This window comes from Diceros bicornis, chromosome 39 (assembly GCF_020826845.1).
Source record: "Diceros bicornis minor isolate mBicDic1 chromosome 39, mDicBic1.mat.cur, whole genome shotgun sequence".
NCBI classification, from domain to species: domain Eukaryota; kingdom Metazoa; phylum Chordata; class Mammalia; order Perissodactyla; family Rhinocerotidae; genus Diceros; species Diceros bicornis.
In genome coordinates this window covers 4,693,761-4,709,669 of record NC_080778.1, presented here as the reverse complement: position 1 = coordinate 4,709,669, position 15,909 = coordinate 4,693,761, and the positions used below count along the sequence as shown (strand labels likewise).

Here is a 15,909-nt window from a genome sequence, read left to right as displayed (position 1 = left end):
TAAGATCAAATAACTTGCTGCAAGAAAACAAAAGGATGGAAGCCAACATTAAATAATTTGGATACCATTTCTGGATGCAAAGAATAAACCTACCATTTGGTGAAAAAGAAGGGCTCAATATTTTTAAAGCTATTAAAATTTTTATACTCAACATCCAAGATTCATCTTGTGGATTAACACAGAATTTCCAGTCAGGGTACAGATGGTCAACATAAACATGTGCAATATGGCGACCAACACAAACTTTCCAGCCTGGCAGGTAGTCAGTGAATTGATAGATTTCTTTTCCTGGGAGGTGGGGTGCTTGAGGGTTGGTGGTATAAATTAACTGGAAATTGACAAAGAAAGAACCCGGCTTAAAAGTGAAATTAGAGATGACTGTCTACTATAGTGAATTAGATAACCAAGTTGAGTGTTTCAAATTTCTTTCTCTTAAATAGTTTTGTAGATATAAATATCAAGGGTTTACATTTTTTTTCTTGAATAGTCGTGAGTAGTAATCTAAGTAAAATCAATTGCAGACACTTTTGTGGTGTGTGTGTGTGTTGGATTAATAATTCCTTAATCTCTGAGGGAAGGTTCCGTGTGAGCAGTGTTCCCCCATATAAAGCCAATGCATAAAGGCGATACTTGGGTCCATGGAGGAGAATTATTTCTGTCAATACACTGATCCAAACTATTTTTCCAGTTTCCTGCTAAAAGTAGATCATCCCAAACATTGTTAGAGAAAACTGCCAATGTGGTTATCAGAGTTTCAGAACACGTGTGACATGCACCTGGCCCTGCTGTGTACACTATCTTTCCCACCCCGATGACTCGTACAAACAGAATCCAGACAGAAACAATCATGAACTTCAGAATTAACTTTAAACAATTTCAACGGTAATGTGCAATCTTTTACCCGTTCCTAAAACTGCTGAAAAGCTGGAACTTGCAGACAAAAACCTCATTCAAAGAACTTAGCTGAATAACCATCCCTTTCTTTTTTTTTGAGACCAACTTAGTTGACATTTTAAAAGACTATGAAACATTCTGCTAAAAAAAATCAGATATGGCTTAAAGTTTTCAAATGCCCCCACCGGCCCACCCACATCACACTGCCCTCCACCCCTGAGCCTGCAGAGCTATCAGAACTGGGAGAACTCGCCCAAAAGGATCAAGTCAAATGGAATTAAGCTAATGGTTGAAATCCACACATACGTTAGTTTCGGCCACTATGAGCTATAAACGACAGACTTCCAAACAGTCAAGAGCACAGATGAAGAATTTCAAGCAAGGTGACAAACTGAACTGGTTTACACAGTAGAGTGTCCTTTTCGACTGTCTCTTACAACACAGCTCCCTGCTATGAGCATTGCCATTGTTCACAAAACATGGTAATTGAGAATCTAAAGATTCACTGTAGAGCCCACCGAAGAATCTGGACAATTAAATTTTACTCCACAGTAGATAGATCTCATCTGCCTAAAGTTCCTTGTTACCCAACCACCTGTGACACTGTTTGAAAGAGGCGGGGGACCTGGCAAATGCTTCTCAAATTAGAGATTATGCGCAAGGTAAATACAATGTCAGTTCCATTATCAGTTGAATCCCCATTTGCCTGGCCCCTTTGTGGGAATACCGGTTTTGTTCTCGGTTGCATGCTCCTACCTAGCACAGCGCCTGGCACACAGTATTTACTCAATAAGTGTTTGTGCAGGAATAAAGGAGCACCTTGTGGGTGGTTTAAAAAGGTGTATCAAATGCCCTCCCACGTGGCATTCCACAGGATGCTCTGCTCCAAGCATCAGTCTGCGGAACCACACGTGTGGTGTGACCATGCCAACGTGATGCTAGTTGATCCTATTTATGGCGTAAGACACAGCCTTGCGGGCCGGCCCTGCGGCTTAACGGTTAAGTGTGCGCACTCCGCTGCTGGCGGCCAGGGGTTTGGATCCTGGGCACGCACCGACACACCGCTTCTTCGGCCATGCTGAGGCCGCGTCCCACATGCAGCAACTAGAAGGATGTGCAACTACGACATACAACTATCTACTGGGGCTATGGGGAAAAAAAGGAGGATTGGCAATAGATGTTAGCTCAGGGTTGATCTTCCTTGCAAAAAAAAAAAAAAAGACACAGCCTTGGGAACTTTCCACACTCTTGGAGTCATTATTTGTATTATATATAATCTTTAAATTCAAAGAAATCACATTATAAAACTTTTTAAAAGTCTATCCTAGCTCAGAGATTTGCCAAAAGGCTTCAGCCACGTTCACCAATTTCAAGTATCTTATTGCACATGGAGACCATGTACTTTGTCCATAACAGACTTAAGTGATGGTGGGGAAAATCCTAAAACTTTTCTGAAGCTCTGGTGGCAACAACATACTTTGTTGTATCCCAAAAAGTTAGCTATTTATACTAGAAAAAATGATTTGAAAACTCGTTTAGAAAACCCCGTCAGTTGAGGAAATGATTCTGAGTCGCTGAGTAGAGGTCCTATCATTTCCTATGCTCAGAGAAGACTAGTTCTTCCTTTGGTGGTATATCAGTGATGGACCCACCACCACACATCATCCGTGAACTTAGGATGCATGCTGGGGTCCTGGCAACAGCTGCAGGCACTCAGAGGCTCTCTTTGTTAATTCTGCAGTCAAGATTTGACATGCCATCTTCCAGGGTATATTAACAGTTTAAAATCAGAATGGTTCCATAATCGTTAGCACATGAGCACACTAATATAATATAACATTGCTGAATTTAAAATTCTCATGGTAGGCTGAACTCATAAGCTGTAGGTATCAAGTACCTTGGCCACTTACTCATGTTTATTCAAACTCTCTGTTTTTTTTTTTTTGGTTAAAATCTTTGCTACAAGACAACACTGAGGAGGAACAGGAACCGCTTGCACAGCACGGCAACCACCGGTAGTGTTTACAAGTAGCGAGCATCCTGGGCAGAGCAGGAAGGACCCTCAGGGATTGCTCAGATAGCCAGCCCTCCCCACAATGCACGGTCCCTGCCCCTGCTGTGCCCCGCCCGGACTCAACTGTCACGTGCCCTTGCTGATGACACTGCTACTGAGTCAAACACAGGGTACTGCTTTAAATGGACTTGGCCGATTTCTGTGGCATCTATAAAAGAAAACCAGACTACTATCACGTTTTGGACTGTTTCCAAAGTGCCCTTCTTTCTCAAAATGACAGCTTTGGAACGTTGGTGCAAATTCCACTGAGATTTGCACGGTATTCTTGGATCTTAGCCAGAACTGAGCCCCACTGGAAAATACAAGGGGGTAGGTCACCGTCTGTTTGTGGGAAGGAGTGTCCGAGTCTCAGAAGGGGCTCTCGCCAGCAGGCTGCCCCGAAGCAGTGGCTAAAATTGCACCAAACCCTGTGTGTGTGCGCATGTGCGGGCGCGTGTGCACGTGTGTGTGCGCGCGCGCAGGGGGACTGGATGGAAGGACCTAGTGTGTTCTTGGAGTTGCCATCATTGAAGCAGCTGATGCAGTTCCTAAGCTCAGTTCTCAGCTTCTTCTTCCCACAGACTGGCATATTTTTCTTCCTATAGTTACCAGGAAATTACTACTGCCCTTTCCATAAGCTCCATAAGCAAGAGCTCTGCAGATTTTCACTAGTTCCTGCAAATTTTAACTTCTGTTTCACGTCTTGTGACCACCATATTCCCAGATTGCCAGGCCAGCTTTATAAAGCTGGATATGATACAAAGCTTCACCGCTTCTTTTTAATGTGAAAATTGGATGCAAAGAATTAACAATTGGACTAGGAGCTGCTGACTGAATAAAAATCCCACAGGAATTTCTCTTCCACTGCTATCCCTCTGGATGTGCATCCTGTTTGGGGAAGAGGAGAGCGATGGCCAGGAATGGCAACCGAATCACGAGGCTTCAGTTGATGAGGACATAGAGGCAGGCATGCTGGTGGTAGTGAGGATGCTGTGTCCCCTTGCAGTGGTCCTCGAAGGCGCACTCTGGCCCATGAGATGTGAAATCAAGCAAACAAACCAACATGCTGTCTGAAACAGTTGTTGTTGTTGTTGTTTTTAAGAAAACAAGTGTGATCTTCCATCTGGTGCAAAGCCGGCCTATGATGGAATTCTGACATACGGCTGAGGAGACACTCTGACCCTCTGACTCCGCCCACAACTCTATTGCAAGTCGTAGAAATACACAAATTGCCTGTACACTCAGGACCCATCAAAGGAAAAGCAGTCATGAGTTTTTTGAAGATAAATTGGTAATTTACAAAACTTGATTTTGAAATGAGTTTAGAGATTTATGGCTCCTAGAATTTTTCCCTGTAGCTAGAATACTGTTTCAGGGATGGCAGAAAACATTGGTTCAATAAACTCCATGTAAAAATTAGCAATTTCTCTAGCAATTTGGACTCTTAAATATACTAAAATAGCTTGGACCAAGAACAGCCAGCCTAAGCAAAATTGTTTTTATCACAGGTACATGGTAGGTCTTACAACGGGAAAGGGGCATTCTCCAATCTTAGTTATTTATGCATCTCTTTCTGAGACATTCCCCCCCATCACCTTTAATGTCTGAGATTTCTTTATTCTGATAGAGGAAAAAGTTATCACTGAGCAAGAGCATCCTGTGAAGAAAGGAGAGAGATTGAGGGGTGCTGGCCTCTAGGGAGGGACCACTAAGAATGAAGGTGATGGGAGAAGTCCTAGGACATTGCTGTGGACTAGATGCTTGTGTCCCCCCAAAATTCATATGTGAAAGCCCTAACCCCCAAGGTGATGGCATTAGGAGGTGGGGTCTCGGGAGGCTACATGACTGTGGAGCCCTCATGAACGGGGTTAGTACCCTTATGAAAGGACCCCAGTAAGATCCCTCACCCTTCTACCATGTGAGGACAAGGTGAGAAGATGGCCATCTATGAACCAGGAAATGCACCTCACCAGACACGGAATCTGCCCACACCTGGATCTTGGACTTCTAGCCTCCAGAACTGTGAGATGTAAATATCTGTTGGTTACAAGCCATCTAGTCTGTGGTATTTTTGTTATAGCAACCCTAATGGACTAAGACACACAAGAGTTGGTATGTGGGGCTCTGGAGGGGCAAACTGTGTGGGGAGAGTGAGAGCAGGCACTAGGACAGAAAGGCCATGTTTGGAAATCTTGAAGAAGAAGGTGCTTTCTGATTCTCTTTCTCCTGTAATCCAGGAATGATCGGCATGTTCTTCATCCAGGGCTTGCTTCTGGGGATTCAGTGAACAGCCTGTTCCTAGGCCGTCCTTCTCTCCTTCTCTGAAGTTCTAGGTGAACAGGCAATCAGAGGGGCCCCTCCTCTCCAGCTCCTAAGTGGCTGTGTTGCTGCCCTGGCTTCATCTGAATAACTGTTTGAGGGACGCTGCTCAGGTTTCAGGAACAGCCGTCCTCACTAGGTGCTAAATTCATCTGTATTGGCTCCTCAGTGTCATAGATTCCTGACTGTGGATGTCATTGTTATTGCATTTTCATTTTTCTTGACTTGTGAGTCCCTGACGACATTCCTCTTAATACTTGACATTATAGGAAAGGCCATTCCTATAGCAATCGAAACATACCTAAACATGTTCATCTCTACCTCTGAGTCAATCCGTTTTTTCAGCAAGCTACCCTTCATCTTAGAAGAAAGCTCCTTTTAAGGAAAGAAAGGAACTTAGAAAGAAGTTCCATAGGGAGCTGTGGCTGAAGATCATTTGTCTATTGAGAGGCCAGTAGAACCCACGACTGACCCACAGGAACAAAGACTGTCAGGTTCATCCTGGAACAGACTTGGGTGGAGAGGCAGGCACCCAAATGAACATATAAATGACACACACCGTCCTTTATAGTCAGAATAACAAAACTCAAGAGAGGATCTGAAATTACTGTTTTCATGTGGAATTGAATACTTCTGCATCCAACCGTCTGGACTGAGCATCGTTATTCTAGGCAGGGGATCTATAGTCTTCCAAGAAGTTCCACCAGAAACGAAACAAAACCAAACCCAAACACCTGTCAGGGCCCTCTTGGTGAAAGCACACGGCTTTAATACACATTTTCTACTCTTCCACCAAGGCCGACTCAGGAGCCCACTGGAGGCTCAGGGTGACCGGCATGAACTTGGTGTATAATTCGAGTCCTGCATCCTAGCCACTCCACCTGTTCCCAGTTAGGCAAATGCCAAGAAGCTCACATGCCAACACCCTGAGACCGTGGCACATTAACCAGCGCCTATGAATTACATCCTGCCTCCCCAAATGCATTCTCTTTTTCAGTTGCGCAATGGCGCTGACCATGCCGACTGGGAGAGTCCAGAGCGCATGTGCCCTCATCCTGTCTGTGCCATGAAGTCCATGCGAGAGCAGTGGGCCGGGTGGCTCCTTCCTCCACACACATGAAGGCAGACCCTACTGGAGCCTGAGTGTGCAAGGGCACACTCCTATGGGTGAGCAGTCAGGGTGCAGAGCATCCTTCCCAGGCTCGGCCTGCAGAGATGAATCCCCGAAGGCTCTCTGGCCGACAGAAACAGAATGCTGGCAGCCATGCCCCCATAGATTTTCGACGGCCAGGCGGCTTGGATCACTCTGGAACTGGACGGTTCTTGCCCTGAGCCATGCCCCATAGCGCCTGGCCGTGACTCAGTTCAAATTAACTTGAAGTTGTGTTTATAGAGGGGGAAAATGCATGAACTGAATTATGCCAATATCTCCTCTACTCAGCATCCTAATTGAGTATTATCGCACATGAGAGTTTCTCTGTCACCCAAGTTGAGTGGGTAAAAAATCCGCTTTGGGGTTTGTGTATCTGTGTTAGCAAAAAAAAAAAGAAAAGAAAGAAAAGTGTTGCTAATGAAGATATAATACCATGTACTGAAACAGCTAGGGTTTTCTACACATAAGGAAATAATGGAGATAAATTACAAGAACATCAGGTTACTCCCAGGCAAATATCAAGAGATCAGAATAAAGCTGGACGTCATTCTAGTCTCCAATTTATATACAGGTATCCTCCCCTCTGAACCCTTCCTTTCCTAATATTTCCTATAATGACCTGTAGAATGTTTTACCCCCAATTCACTACCCAAGCAGCAAGCCTGGTCCAAGCCTGGAGGACAAGTGTTCACCAGTGAGAACACTCAAGACCGTATGGAGGATGGGAGGAAGGGTGGGAGACCCACGGTGTCTCAGCTATTCTCCCAATTGGATGGGGCCATGCTTGAGCGTTTAAACGTGTTGTGGGACATCACTGTCATCTGCCCCACCCTGTTAGAGGAAAACATCCTCTAAGAAAATGGAAAAACCCCATAAAGAAAGTGGGTGAGCCTGAGAGGCCCAGAGAAGCCGGCACAGCAGAGAAAGTTGAAAGTCAGGATGCATCTGTGAGAGGTAAACTCGTGAAAGACAGAACCTTGGCCGTGCGCACATCCCTGAGACAGACCCTGTGCGTGAACACACAGCTGGCGAGTTTACGGAGGTGTGAACTAAGGAGACATCGGGTGTTTCAAGGGCTTTACGCGAGGCAGAAATCCTCAGGGGATTATCCTATTGGGGTTTCAGAGAGTTTAGTGATATTTGGGGAAAAGGATTATGGTTTTGAGCTGTTCGAGCTGGGAACATAGTATAATTTTTGCCATTTAAGATAAAGGAATATAGGCTCCTGATATTCAAAAACTTATTATCCCCCATCTCTTCATGAATGGATTAGATTCGGGTCAAGAGGGAGGCCTTTGGAATTAGAATATGATGCTCCAAGCTCTACTAGCTCATGACACAGTGGGGCGAAGGCATTCAGTAGAGGAAAAAGGTTTATATTTTCTTTCTCAACACATAGGGTTGGAGGTACATAATTTAGGAGAAAAAATACATATGTATATGACATATGAATTTTATTGGCACAGCCTCATTTTCCAAGTCTGTATCCAATCGCCAAACATGCAAATCCTCAAATACTTCCTGACACTGAACTCTCACATCAGAATGGGTTGAAAACCATCGTGCTAACTGATAAATGCTTTTCTTATTAAATATGAGTTAATAACCACATTAGTAAATAAATATATCATATGTCTAAAAATACCACTAGTAGACTTTGCTGAGGTTCAGTAATGTGTTCAGTAAAAATGATAAGCATGTTTTCTAAAATGTTACTAAAAAGAGAAAACCTATGCTAGAACCAACGACCCATATTTACAAGAACTATCAACAATTCCTCTTGGGCCGGCCCTGTGGCTTAGTGGTTAAGTGTGCGCACTCCGTTACTGGTGGCCCGGGTTCAGATCCTGGGCGCGCACCGACGCACCGCTTCTCCGGCCATGCTGAGGCCGTGTCCCACATACAGCAACTAGAAGGATGTGCAACTATGACATACAACTATCTACTGGGGCTTTGGGGGAAAAAATAAAGGAGGAGGATTGGCAATAGATGTTAGCTCAGAGCCAGTCTTCCTCAGCAAAAAGAGGATTAGCACGGATGTTAGCTCAGGGCTGATCTTCCTCACAAAAAAACAAAAACAAAAAAACAAAAACAATTCCTCTTAATGGTGTTTGGGAAGAAACCAGGAAAAGATGGAGGTGTGAGCTGACACCGAATTCAACCACATGAAGCCTCTCATCATCAGTGGTGGAAGATGTAAAAAGGAGTTCTTGAGACTGAGATGTATGCTCAGTCCAGACCACTGACACTTTCAACCCACTGTCACTGCTGAACACCAGGCCACGGAGTGAGGACGCTGACACATGCTGTATGGCACATATTCCCACCCTATGTATCTAGGGGAATGGTCACTACAGATTGTCTGATTCCTGGGATTTTAAGCACATATTTCAATGTGCTTTAATGAAATAACAGATTTTTTTATTTCAGAGAAAAACTAGTCTTAGCATTTCTTTTAAGGTCTTAACAAGTACCATACAGTACTATAAATAATAACCACACACAATGAAGGAAGACAAAAAGATACATTAATACATTATCATTCCATCAGGAGAGTCTACTATTGTTTTACTGAAAGAAGTGAACAGCCTAAGACACTGTGCCAGAAGGCAGCACGAGGACCGATGATGGCTTCCACGTATGTCCCTTGAAACATGTGACCAGAATTCAGACGGGGCCCAGGTCTTGATACGCCTAGGGGGCATTTGTGGGGGGAAAATCACAAACACACATCCATGGTGGCAGGGAAGCAGCAGCAGAAGAAAAAGAGAATGGAGCAGTCACCACCATCCAGGGCACCCATCGTGGGCTTCCCAGCGCTGTGGGGAGGGGGGCTCATGTGACCCCCACCCCGGGAACGGAAGGACCAGCCTCCTGGCCACAAGTCTGCACCATTTTTACAACTGTCTTATTTATAATTTTTCCTTCCCTGGCCTTCACTGAGCATACGCCCAAAGACAAGCTATTAAGGTCACTCACTCTGTGCAGGTGGCCTGTTCTCTGGTCCTTGGGGGGCATTTCTCAGCCAAACATGGTGTTTTTTCCCCAGGCTACTGCCCCTTCACCAGTGTGTGCATGTGATTCATGCCCTCAGTATGACCCTGAGGGAGACATCAATCAGGGAAGAGAGTTCACTTACAACCATTTTAAAAGAAACCCAGTGCTGTTATTTTCAGTGGCAGAAACAATGTAAATAGATTTTCCTCCAAGTTGGAGGGGTGCATACAAGTGTATACGTGTGCACACGCACTCTCATTCAGGAGACCCTGGGAGGCAATCAGACACGAGCTGGACGCTCAGCCCAGCCTGCAAACATGTTTTCATCTTCACCCGTCCTCAAGACCTTCCCCGCAGCCTCAGAGGATGAAGACCCTTCTCCCGTTCAAGGTCTCACTCCTCTTCATCGGTCTTCAACCCTGCCCACTTTCCCAGGCTCTTCTCACCTGCGAACAGGTCACCTCCCTCCCATGTACAGAAAAGACCTTGGCACTTGTTTCCTCATCAATCAGCTGTACATCTGCTCTCTCCTTCGCTAACTTTCTGCAGAAACGAAATCAGTCCTCTGCTGCCTTGACTTTGGTGCACACCGACTTTCTGAGCCCCTGCCTGGCTCTGGGCCTGGGGACTCCTCCTGTGCTGTAGCCTTGTGGTTGGCGCCTGTCTCCCACTGGTGGAGCTCGTCCCTGGGAGTTGCCCTGACTCTTTCATCCACTCAGCCAGCAGGAGCCTGAGTCCTGGGAAATGCTGAGCAGTGGGAATTCCCAGGTGGCAAATGGCTGAAGGGCTTTAAGAGCGAGGTTGCCTCCCACTTGTTTTAAGTTGTTTTGTAGCTGTGACATAGCTCCTACCTTGCGCTGACACTTCAGCAGAGTTTGGTGACACACATATTTCTGGAGACGGTGGTTCTGGGGAAGTCAAAGAAGTGACTGCCTCCCATTTGGCAGCAGCAAAAGGCATCGAAGGAAGCAGCAGGCAGACACTGGTGTGTCAGGCACCAGGAAAAGCACTTTGCAAACACTACATCACTCAATCTTCAAAGCCAACTCACGAGGAAGACCATGCCCTCACATTACAGGTCTGGAGAGGGGCACACAGTGACCCGACCTGCCACGGTTAGTGGAATCAGTCCTGTCCCTGCTTGGAACAATTCCCTTCTCTCTGCTCAGGTTCATCTTTCCCTCAATTTTCCTCACCAACACCCAGGGCCGCCCTCGTCTGTGGGGTTCTTTCTCTTTCATGAGCTTCTTCCTTTCTCATAGTCACCAACGCCTCTCCTATGGGCCACACGCTCCCCTGTCCTCTCCTCCCTGCCTTGGGCAGCAGGCTGACTGGTCACTAAACTGACCCCCAGGCCCCACCTTCCCTCTCCCCCTGCAGATGGGGTGCCCCTGGCTCTTCAGCCCCAAAAAACAAGATCCCGCCCTGCCCAGACCTCATGGGTATCTATCTGGGTCAAAGGTGATTACTTATGAAGAAAACGTTCAAACCAACTTAAATACTTCAGCAATGTGGTGAGTTGGCTCAGTTTTTAGGAGCTGGACTTTTAGAACATTGTTTACAATAAGCATATTATTTTAATATTTATAATAGCGTGTATAATATTGTTTCCACAAAAAAAGTGCTTCCTGTGTTTGACACCCAATTTACAAATGACCTTTGCTGTTTGTAAATTACATGCTGCCAATACATGACGGAGATGGGGAGAAAGAAGAAACAATCACTTGCTGTTTCTCAATATGAAGAAATGACAGATTTTAGCACCACAAATGCTTAAGCACTGAGGGTCTGTGCTTATCGACTAGGTCAGTTTCAGACTATCGGTGAGCTGCTGGGGGTAATCAACCACATTGGGCTCTGCCAGATGCTTGTGTCCTAAGGACACGATCAACTTAGAGAAGCAGCGCATTAACATTTCCCAGGAAAAATGCAAAATTCATTTTAAGAAGCAATTAGGCCCATTTTTTGCACTTTCCCCCTCCAGGTATCTGTGTTATCTGAAACTGTCTCTGAAACTGGCCATAATCAAGGCAGAGATCAGCTATAATGTTTCACATTTAAAACTATCATGTGCGTGCTCATGGGCACATATAGCTCCTGACCGTTTCCCAGGGATGCATCTCGGGCTGCCTTTGGAGGGACCGGTGTAACGGGGGGCCTCGTGTCCCCCCTCTCTCCTTCAGCTCTCTCGAGAGCCCGTCCCCTCACAGCCAAGCCCAGTAAGCCTATTACCTTCCACTGGCAAAGCCCCTGACAAGTTACAAGCAGCTTTTGTTCATTTCATTCATTTTGTCACTTAGGATATTTGCTGTCTGTCCCACGCACCCCCATTCTTCTTTTTTTCTGTCTCATCTCCAATTTTAAAGAGTTTCTGAAGGAAATGCGAATAAGAGCTGACAAATCTCTAGACGAATTTCTCTTTGTTAGGGCCACCTTGTAGGTGTCTATCTCGCATCGATTCTTTACTACACAGTGTTTTGAATATTTCCTGCCTGTTGTAGGAGTTCTCATCTGACACTATAAAAATGGGCATTTTTCTGATACACAGATGACATAGTCTAGATAGATGAAGACAGAATTTGGGAACTTTCCAAGGAGGAAAGTTTTGCATGTTCTCCTCGAGGTCACCTGATCAAGGTCGCCACTAGCGCGTCTGTCCACTGTGGCCGAGGACTGCTTTCCTTCCCATTCAGATGCCACCTTCCTGAGTGGCCCTGAGTGACCAGCTCTCCTTTCAAGAGACCTAAGTGTCAAGGAGAGGGTAGAGGCTTTGGGGTAAATGACCCCCTTTTCATATCTGAGCCGTCCACAAGCGGGCCATGAAAATGTTTTCAAGATGATCGTTTTAATGACCTATCAAGAGCCTTTTATTGAGTAACCCATTATGAGGCTCCAGGAGGAACAAAGACAACCAAAGGCTATTGGATAAGGTGGGAGAGGGCTGTTGTTAGACTAATTCCCCCTTTTATGGGTTGAATCCCACTTGAAGTCACGTGAGGTGAGCACTGCCTCCTTACTTCTCAGGACTTCAATATTACAGGGTTTTAAGAAAGAGAAACTGTCTCTTGTGAAACAATGGAATCAGGTTGATTCCTCTCAAAGGCTCCTGAAGTAAATCCCTAACATTGAGAAGAGACAAGGAAAATGAGCATTCTACAAAAACCTCACTAAAAGCGTTCTACTAAAAATCTCACTTCACGTTCTAGGGTATAAAATTGTTTTAAACAATGCAGACATGCTTAAGAGAAGCCAATTTTATTCTAATGCTAAAATCATTCTGAGCAGTGAATCTTAGGGAGGCATCTTATAAAAGCTGAAAAATCCTAAGACTGGTCCCGGCACGTCAGGCCTGGGAGACAGAGTAGGTTAGAAGGACAGTTTGCTCGGCCACCTGCTGAGGGATTACGGGCTCCCCCTGCACCTCCTCCCTCCAAATAATTTAATTTACAACTAATTCCAAATCATTAAGTTTAGACCAGGAGAGAGAGGTTCATTGTTTAAGTTGAAAGACAGTCATGACGATGAGAAGGAATCAGCTTTAAAAATTAGAGTCCTGAATTCTCTCTTTTGCAACGTACTTTTGTCTTTTTTGCAGCTTCTCTCAGGAGGCATGCGATGTGCCTCTCATTCTGGACCATCAGTCCCCAGGATCCAAGCATCTGTCTGGGAGTCCTTCTTGGTGATGTTAGAGATGGTCCCAGCGTCGCTGTGGGCCTCCCCGCTGCCTGTCGGAAGGGCTTCCCTGGGTGCTCGGGCCACAGTGACTGCGCTCCCCCAGACCCGTCCTGGCCCGTCCCCGAGCGCTTGAACACCATGCCTGAGGCCAACTGTCCACCCCTCAGCTGTGCTGGGATCTGGCAGGAGAGAAGAGCTGTCCGAGATGGTTTAGACTTTAATCCAAAGTTGATGCCATGAGCCAGGAAACTCGGCCGGAGAAGCCCAGTGCCAGAGCGGACAGCTGGTGTGAGGCTGCAGGAGAACCAGCAGGCCCAGGTGAAGTCGCACCCCCAGGCGATGTCCTTGAGGATGGCGTGCTCTGAGCTACATGCAGAGACTCCGGATTCCAAATGGATCTAAAGGTAGCCTCGGACCATTTCAGGAGACATCGTCCGTGAGCTCCTGCAGCCAGGAATGCCAGGCAGGGACATCGCCAGGAGGGATGTTTTCCTGTCTGGGCATAAAACTGCCATGCAGTTTTGATAACTACCTCCCAAGAGAGACACGTGAAACTTGGGGTAGGGATAAAGAACGAGAAGGTTTTCACATAAATCCACACTAGAATTTAGAAATTAACCCACAAAGGTAAGTCTCAGCTATGTGACAACTTATATCATCCGAGTGTGCAGAGGATGAGAACAGACTGTTCGTCCGCCCTGGAACCCAATGTCCTAGGCCTTATCGCTGCCCTTTACTGTAGGATAAGGCCGCTTTCCTTTTTATAATTGTACTACACAGGGAGAAGCCTACATCGGCATCATTTCCAGAACGTTCTCCCCCGGAAGTGTTCATGGGCTATTTCCCGGCATCTCTAAGGGACTCTCACACGTGCGGGTGTACCAGCCTGACAAGTGTGAGCATCCAAGGGCTCAGCTCTCCCTCCATCCCCGGCCCTGCCTGCCCCGGCCTGCTGATAGAGGAACCAACAGCCACCACTCTTCCGTCGCCTCGACAGCCTCACTGTTTGGTGCCACAGGTTCTGCCTCCAGAAAGAGAGACAGAGAGGTTCTGTCTCGGGATGATTCGGAAGTATCGGCCCTTCGGGATCTCTGGTGAAGCAGAACTCCACCAGGCGGGGACAATGGCTTTCTCCTCAACTCTGTGCGGTACTTGATCATCTGCCCCAGCCTCACCAGCTTCTGAACATCACTCCACCCTGTCTGGAATCTCATCAAACCTTTCCAGGAAAGGAGTTCTGTTCACTCCCAGCCCTCCAGCCTCTGGACGAGCCTCCCAGCCTCTGCCTCCTCATTAGACGACACTGGTCAGCCTCCCCCCGTCAGCGCTCCCTCCTCACTCCTGCACCCAGTGGGCCCAGAGAAGTTCAATGATGGCTCAAGGTCATGCAGCCGACTAGAGGCAGCGCAGGGGCTAGAGACAGCACAGGCTCGTCGTGTAGAGAGAGCAGACTGAGCAAAAGGGACTTTCTCTCAGATTTCAATGAATTACAAAAGAAAAGTCCTCTCTACTTAGTAGATGGCAAAAGTAAACTAAAGAAGTTTGTCAGCCCAAAGAGTTGGGAATATGCTGAAAAGAGCTTCCAGGATAGGTCAGATGAACTAATGGATAAAAAAAATCCATGATGAGCTATTGAGGTAAGTTAGAAAGACGTTAAAACATCAGTGGTTCTCTTCCACAAAACAGCTCTTTTACTACCTGTAAAAACAGACTCCAAGTTGAATTGCCTAAGGGTCACCTCCATTGTGGCCAATCTGATGTTCTTTCTGAAGGGTGATTTGAGAAGTCAGGCTCCAATAAGCCCCCACCAGGTCCTCTGCCATCTGCATGCAGCACTGCCCCGTTCCCTGCCGCAAACCCCACATCTTGACACAATCCTGGTATTCACTTTCTACACGTGGCCCTGGGTGTGAATGATTAACAAGGAGACTATAACCAGAAGATTCACACTAGGGACTCAAAAACCAGAAGGAAAAATGGGTGGCCAAGTTAGAGAGACTGTAAGAGATGAGCAAACACCCAGGGGGAAATAAGAAAAAGATGACTAACTTTGGTCCATTTCCCAGGGCTCCAATTTCACAGAAGAATGTAGACTTGGACAGATTAACCAGGGAGAAATGCTGACATGTTAACAGTCTAGGTTTCTAAGACAATAATTTTTGACCAGGAAACTACATCAGATAGAACAGAACATCAGCAGTGGGTTGACGTGCTTATAAGATGATGTGCAATTTATTGTATCACTGAACGGAGCCTGTGCTAAAACTGTAGCTGGGACTGAGATATAACAGAGTTCATGCTCACTGCCCATCTGAACTGGAAAATCTGCCCAGAGGAAACCCATGGTGTTGCAATGGAATATGCAGAATTTCTCAGACCAGTGGTGCACGGGAGATGACACCTCTCTCAGGCAATCTATGATAAACTTAAATTTCCCAAGCGTTTGTAAGAAATAAAGGCTGAGAGAAATCTATTTCCTTCTTCTTAATCTAAGAGCGAACTCATTCGGGGAACGAGCACACCACCAAAGTGGAATTACTCCATACTCCCGCGTCCGTGCCAGTGTAGACCCACCTCAAGGGAACCCAAGGGCAGGATCACATCTTGAGTCTAGGAAGATGGAAGACAGACCCACTGCCCAGAGCTCCCCCATCTACTGGTCCAGGAGTCACCTCCTCGCCGCTGCCCCTTGTTCTCTGTAACCACCAAAGGGAACTTGGTTGCATGCAATAGATCTCAACTTTCCTGGGGTGAGAGAAATCCTTGAGAATCTGATGAAATCTTGGCATCTTCTTCCCAGAAAACCACAGAAGTGCAC

The 15,909-nt window shown here is 46.2% G+C and overlaps 1 protein-coding gene across 5 annotated transcripts in view; it reads right to left on the bottom strand.

The window, feature by feature from the left end:
- RPS6KA2 (ribosomal protein S6 kinase A2) overlaps nucleotides 1-15,909 on the bottom strand; it is a 372,902-nt gene that overhangs the window by 120,081 nt on the left and 236,912 nt on the right. The gene's annotated exons all lie outside the window — the stretch shown is intronic.